Genomic DNA, 8,021 nt, shown 5'->3' on the forward strand with positions numbered 1-8,021 from the left:
GAAAGAGAAATATAAATGAGGTAAAATCAGAGACTCCAACCAAAAAGCAAATGGATTGTGGATGTGGAAGAAGTAGTAAATTGAAGGAAATTAGAGTGGCGAATGTCAAGTGCAGAGAAAAGCCAAAAGGTCTGTTCGAGTAATCGAACTCGTGATTATTTGAATGTTTGGGATTGTTCAGATGAAGAAAGGGTGACACTTGTAGAATTTCGAGATATAAGGCCTCAAGGTTTTTTGTCCATAACTTCCTTCAGAATTCCAATCTCCAAAATGCAGATCAACAATTCCGCCTACCCGACCTCGACGAAGTGAAGATAGCTATTCTAAGCTGAAGTCAAACAAAGCTGCTGGGGCTGACGGCATCGCTACCGAACTATTCAAAGCAGCAGTCAATGACTTGGTAGGGAGCATGCACCAACTCATCTGCAAAATATGGTCGGAAGAAAGAATGCATGCTATAAGTGGAATCTCAGCATAGTGTGCAGGATACATAAGAAAGGAGCCCCTCTAAATTGAGCCAACTACAGAGACATCAGTCTCCTTAACATTGCATATAAGATCCTCTCTGCCGTATTATGTGAACGTCTGAAGCCGTTTTTTAACAACCTGATAGGTCATTATCAGTGTGGCTTCAGACCAGGAAAGTGCATTACCGAACAAATATTCACACTACGGTAAATCTTGGAAAAAAAACAGGAACTTCAAATCAATACCCATTATCTCTTTATAGATTTAAAAGCATCCCTGTCAAACTTATCCGTTTGCTTCATCAAGACAGAAAAAGATCTCGCCGGTGCATTTGATGTCAAAAAAGGTTTTAGGCAAGGCGATGCAATGTCATGCGACTTCTTCAACATCATTCTGGAAATAATTGTGCAAAACTCAACCATCAATACTAGAGGCACAATCTTCCAAAGGTCCATCCAATTACTCAGATACGCAGATGATATTGACATAATTGAAAGATCAAAGCGTGATTTCAGTGGAGCGTTCTTGAGCATTGCGACGAAAGCGAAGAAGATGGGTTTAGTCGGCAATGGGGGCAAGACGAAGTATATGCTGTCATCAAAAAAGGACACTGAACAACGACGTCTTGGATAAAACGTTACCATGGCCAGCTATAACTTTGAAGTAGTTAAGGACTTTGTCTACCCCGGCACCGCTATTAATACAGACAACGACACCGGCGCTGAAATGAAACAAAGAATAACTCTTTCAAATCGCTGCTTCTTTGGACTTCGAAGGCAATTGAGAAGTAAAGTCCTGTCTCGAGCATCTAAAATCACCATCTGTAAGACACTCATCATCCCGGTTTTCATTTATGGCGCTGAGGCCTGGACCCTGTCAAAGAAAGATGAGACCGTCTTAGGATGCTTCGAGAGGAAAATTCTTCGGGTGATTTTTGGTCCCGTATGAATAAATGGAGGATGGAGGAGAAGATATAACGACGAAATGTACGGGCTGTACAGCGGCACTGACCTAGTTAGAGGAATTAGAAACCACCAACGAGGGACGGCGCAGTAGATGTTGACGTCAGTTTTATTAAATTCAAATAATTTATATTCAAATTCAAATAATGCACACAAAATGCATACTTTTAGGCATTTTGTTCTAATAACGTAACGCTAATTAAGTTATCATATGTTTTTAATGAAGTTGAGTAATGTGTAAGCTTATTTTTGTTATTCACCTCTCCGCAAACTAAGTTTGTGTATTCACCACCGTGATAGTCGCTTTGACTAAGCTATATTCTTATTTTAATTTCTTTTGTAAGTTAGTTCTTAATTTATCTTGGAAGAATAAAGACTTTATTAAATAATATTTTAAAAGGTAAAAAACTGGTTATTGGCCTTTTTATTTCTTTGGTACTGCAAAGATTTTTACATTTGCAGCTTATTGTTTGACCCTGGGATTTATATTGGAATCCCCCCAACATTTTTTGGTCCAATCGAGCCGAATGCTGATTTTTGGACAGCAATTAATTTTGTGAACCCAACTCATATCCCTTTGAGTTATTTTTTTGAAAAAAAAAATTAATTGATGAGAATCTTGATCATTGGATGGAATCTTTTGGACTTTTGCGAGAAAGTCTTTTTTATGCAAATTGTGCACTCCTATTTGGAAATCCTATATCCCTTTACCCAAGGTAGGTGCTGTGCATTAAAAATTTGGTGATGATTTATACATTTATTTGGTATAATTATAGTTATATAAAATAATTATTTTTGACAGTGATTAATATAATTTTATTAGTTTATCAATTTTATTGGCTTATGCAAATTTAATTAAAGACATTTTAGTTAAAAACTTATTTAATGAAAATTTGATTTAAGTGATATAAAATATTTGTGGGTATATTTGATATGATTTTTGATCGAAAGGTTTGAGTACAGTTTCATTACGGTTTAACTTTAGTCTTGTGTAAAAGTACAGTCTCCCTATGGTTTCTTATTAATCTCGTGATATAGTACAGTTTTCTTACGGTGTTTTTTTACATCTTTATATGAATTGATTTTCTGCTATTTTCTTGGTGAACAACAATTTATTTTTTGAGATAATTTTCGGTTCTTCTATTTTAAAAGAATTTTTTTTGGTTTTTTTAAGTAAAATTTGTTCAGAAATTTAATTATTTCTATTTTTTTGGAAGTTTATTGCAATTTGTGCACTTTTTTTCTTCGTCTGAGAACAAGTTGATTTTCTTTTTCATCGTTTTTTTGAAAATGGCTACATCTAAAGATTTTTTTCTGAGCGTAAAGCAAATAAACGAAACAATTGAAAGTTTTCGGAATGTACCAAATAAAGATACAATGACTTGTGGTATGTTTAAGGTTTGGAAAAAGGAATTCGAAGATTTATGGAATAACTTTCGCACAGTGTATGCAAAATGTTTAAGTAATGAGGATAAAACCATAGACGATGAAAAATTATCGACAATAAAGGCAAAATACAATTCAGTATCACTTAATTATTTCAGTACAGTAGGCAGTTTAATAGATAAAATTGAGATGGGTACAAGTAGTAAAAACAAGGAAACCGAAATTAAAGAAGATGTAAAACATTCTCAAATATCTGAGTCCACTAAAACAGATTTTGGAATTAAAGTCCCACCTTGTGACGTTGAATGTTTTGAGGGTGATTACAAATCCTGGCCTACCTTTCGTGACATGTTCACATGTATTTATGCAAACCACCCCCGTTTAAGTGATGTAGAAAAACTGTATCATCTACGCTTAAAAACCAAAAAGGAAGCTCATGATATTGTCGACAAGTTTTCACTGACTGCAGATAATTTTACTCTTGCGTGGGAAGCTTTAAAATCACAGTATGAAAATAAAAGGATCTTAATAAATACTCAACTTAAAACACTTTTTTCAATTCCATCGATTACTATTGAAAGTGGATCTGCCTTAAGAAAATTACATAGAGCCGTGCGCGATTGTTTAGGGATTCTTTCAAGTTTTAACGTTAAGACTGAAAACTGGGATCCGATTTTAGTTTTTCTTGTTTCGCAAAAAATACCTGAAAATACTTTGTTCCTTTTTGAACAAAGTTTGAAAACAGAAACAGAAGTTCCAACCTGGCAATCCTTGGAGGATTTTCTCGCTTCCAGATATAAAATTCTTGAATCTGTGGAAGAAGTGACGCAATTCTCCCGTAAAAAAGCTAATCACATTTCAAATTCAAATTCCAATTTTAAGAAAGTTAACTCATTCCATTCTGCAGAAAAAAGTTTTTGTTGTAAATTATGTAACAGTAATCATCCCTTGCGTTTATGTAAGAAATTTTTAGACATGAATGTTGCATCCCGACGTAAGCAGGCTCAATCCCAAAAGTACTGTTACAACTGTCTTGCGCTCACACATTCGGTATACGAATGTAAAAGTAAAGTGTCCTGTGACAAGTGTGGTAGACGACACCATAGCTTATTGCACTTTACTTCACCAGAACCCACCCCTTCCGATACAAGATCTTATTCGCAACCCAACACTTCATTAAGTACCACCCCCATACAGTCCACTTCTATTGCTCAGCAACAACCATCCATTAGTTCAGGAAAAGATGTTTCATCCGATTCTTCAACTCTTCAAAGTTTTCTGGTAAACCAGAAAAGGAATATTTTGTTAGCAACAGCTTTGGTTAAAATCACTGTTCATAACCAAACATTTCTCCTGAGAGCTTTGATCGACCCTGGATCTGAAGCTACATACATATTGCAATCTGTAGTGACCCGATTAAGGCTTTTCACCCGTTCAACCAATGCGTCTATTTGTGGCATTGGAGGAGTTCAAAGCGAACTTTCAACGAGTATGTGTCCTCTCACTCTCGAATCTCGCATCAACCCTGATGTACACATTCCCATTGCAGCTGTAGTTTTGAAAAAGCTGACAGGTAATTTGCCATCGCAGACTGTTGACGCATCAAACTTGGTTGAGCTCAAAAGATTGCGATTGGCAGATCCTAATTTTGATACACCCGCTTCTATAGATATGTTGATAGGAGCAGATATTTACCCTCTTATTTTGTGTGAAGGTATAAAGAGAGAAAAAGACCTTTCTCCAATTGCACAAAATACCGTGTTTGGGTGGATTATTTCAGGCCCATGTAATGAAAATCCAAACAAAACAACCCTTAATTCATTTTTTATTAGACTTTTACTTCTGAAACAAATTCAAAAGTTTTGAGAACTCGAAGAGGTTCCATATGTCAAACCCTTATCTGATGAAGATACATTTTGTGAAAAATTGTATGTGGATACCACAATTCGAAATAAAGATGGTCGTTACATAGTGAAACTTCCATTCAAGCCGAACTTTAACGTTTTAGATTTGGGCCTTTCCAGAAAGAGTGCAGTTTCTCAGTATCTGCGTCAAGAGAAACGTCTTCTTAACGATATGTGTCTGAAAGAAGAATACAACAAAGTTCTAAAGGAATATGTTTCGTTAAAACATATGTCCTTTGTGCCACCATGTAGTTTAAACCTTTCCAGTCCGCACTTTTACCTACCGCACCACGCTGTGGTAAAACCAGATAGCGCTTCGACAAAGGTAAGAGTTGTATTTAATGCAAGTGCATCTACACACAAAGGAGTAAGTCTTAACGACATTCTTTACAGTGGCCCTGCTTTGCAAAACGATTTGCAAACTATTTTGTTAAGATGGCGATTATATCCATATGTTTTCAATAGCGATATTGAAAAGATGTATCGCCAAATATATGTTCACCAGAGTCATCGAAAATTCCAACGGATTATCTGTCGATCTTTTGATTCAGAATCAGATTTAGCTGATTTTGAAATCAACCGAGTTACGTTTGGAGTTAACTGTGCTCCATACTTAGCAATCCGAACATTGCACCAACTTGCTTTGGATGAAGCAAATAAATATCCCTTAGCAAAAGAAGTGGTGCTTTCGGATTTTTACGTTGATGATGTTTTCTCTGGAGGTTTCAGTCTGGATCTAGTCCTAAAGATTCAGGAAGAATTGAAATCACTTCTTTTGGCTGGCGGATTTAGTTTGAAGAAATGGACCGCAAACCACCCTCGCTTGTTGGAAAACATCCCTAGGGGGGATGTTTTAGATCAACACTTTCTTATGTTCGAAGAGTCTTCACATTCGAAAGTTCTGGGCGTTGGGTGGAATGCGAGGGAAGATTCATTTTATATTCGTTGTGAACTATCTCCTCTGCCAGATTATGGTATAACAAAACGTGAATTGTTTTCAAATATTTCAAAAATATATGACCCTATCGGTTGGCTAGCACCAACAACAATTTTATTAAAAATATTGATGCAAGATGTCTGGAAGGACAAAACAGAGTGGGATGTTCCCATAAAACCCAACCGTATAGAAACTTGGAAAGAGTTTGTGAAATCTTTTGCAATTATAAAAGATATTAAAATCCAAAGATGGATTAATTATACCCCAGAGATGTGCGTAGAAATACACGGCTTTTGTGATGCATCTCTCAGTGCGTATGCTGCCACCGTTTACTCAAGGATCTCAGATTCATCTGGAAACGTTTTTAGTTACCTTCTTACCTCAAAAACAAAAGTAGCTCCCCTGAAAGCTATTTCGATACCTCGGCTAGAACTTTGTGGAGCTCTTTTGCTAACAAAGTTAGTAAACGCTGTACAAAGCAGTCTACGCCTTGAAAACTGTCCTGTCTATCTTTGGACGGACTCGATGATTGTACTTTATTGGATTCGTGACTGTCCATCTCGGCTTGAAACCTTTGTCCGTAACCGGGTGTCTAAAGTACAAACTGAATGTCCTCCAGGTAGTCTTTGGAAACATGTTCCTTCAGAACAAAATCCCGCTGACGTCGCTTCTCGAGGTGTTATGCCTCAAAACTTAATAAATAATACCCAATGGTGGCACGGTCCAAGTTGGTTAAAGTCTTCAAAGGAAACTTGGCCAGTAACAAAAATTCAAGAGGACTCTGAATGGAATCTTGAAATAAAACAAATAAAAAGCTTCGTTGCGAATCAAAATGTCAGCCTTGACATTTTGAAAAGATTTTCGTGCTATGCTCGTGCTGTAAAAGTAATAGCCTATTGCTTTAGATTTATCAACCTCGCTTCTCCCAAAAGAAAAAGGTTTTATCCCTATAGATACTTATCTGAAAATTTAAGAAATCATGAAATAGTTTTTGTTAAAACCCGCCTAGTTATACTAGCACAACGCCTTTATTTTAGTGAAGAATACAAAGCTCTTTATAACTCAAAACCATTGAGTAAATATAGTACAATTTTGACTCTTAATCCCTCCCTAGACCCTGACTTTGTAATTAGAGTAAACGGTCGTTTAACAAATGCAAATTTGAGTTATAACGAAAAATTTCCCATTATTTTGCCATATTCATGTCCATTATCAAAATTGTTGGTTGGATTTGTCCATAAAATTTCCCTACATGGAGGGAACCAGCAAGTTTTGTACTTAATGCGAAAAGAGTTTTGGATACCAAAATTAAAAAACTTAGTAAAATTCTGTGTAAATAATTGCTTAGTTTGTGTCTTGCACAAAAAGAATTTTCAAACCCAGCTGATGGGAACACTCCCACCAGAAAGGGTAAACTATTCGTTTCCTTTCACCCATGTAGGATTGGATTTCGCTGGCCCCTTCGAACTAAAGGTTCAGAAGGGTCGGTTCTATCAAGCCATAAGAGGTTATGCTTGTCTTTTTATTTGTTTTTGTACAAAAGCTGTACATTTAGAAGCAGTTGGAAGTCTCTCTACTGACTCGTTTTTGGCAGCTCTCGATAGATTTGTAGGACGAAGGGGTGTGCCCCAACAACTTTTTTCCGACAATGGTACTAACTTTGTCGCTGCTAATAAAGTTCTTACTAATGAAATTCGAAAGGTTTTGGCAGACTCAACCTCGGAAGCTGAAAAAACGTACTTGCCTAGGAATTTGAAATGGAACTTTATCCCACCAGGTTCTCCTCATATGGGCGGCCTTTGGGAGGCCGGAATAAAGTCCTTTAAAACTCATTTTAAGAAAGTTGTTGGAAACTCTAAGCTAACTTTCGAAGAGTTCTCTACACTGCTCGTCAAAATTGAGTCTTGTATGAATTCCCGCCCTATTTCTCCAATAAGTGAAAATCCTTTCGAAATTTTACCCTTGACACCAGGTCATTTCTTGAAAGGTTCGCCATTGCTTTCCTTCCCTGAAAGACAAATTGGTGAAAGTACCACCCTAAAGAATTGGCAAAGAGTTCAACAAATTTTACACTCCTTTTCTAAGCGATGGAAGGAAGAATATTTAACTGATCTTCAGCGAAGAACAAAATGGAAATTTCCTAAACGTAATGTCGAAATTGGAGACATTGTGGTTGTGCGAAATGAAAATTTGCCACCCACTCAATGGCGTCTTGGAAAAGTTGTGGCTGTTCACCCAGGGAACGATGGAAAGGTACGCGTTGTTACACTTAAAACTCAACAAGGAGATATTCTACGACCTGTAGTGAAATTGTGTCTTTTGCCCGTCGATCAAGAATTGTTTCAGGTGTATCATGCAATACAA

The sequence above is a fragment of the Eupeodes corollae genome, chromosome 3, assembly GCF_945859685.1.
Source record: "Eupeodes corollae chromosome 3, idEupCoro1.1, whole genome shotgun sequence".
In the NCBI taxonomy this organism is placed as follows: Eukaryota; Metazoa; Arthropoda; class Insecta; order Diptera; family Syrphidae; genus Eupeodes; species Eupeodes corollae.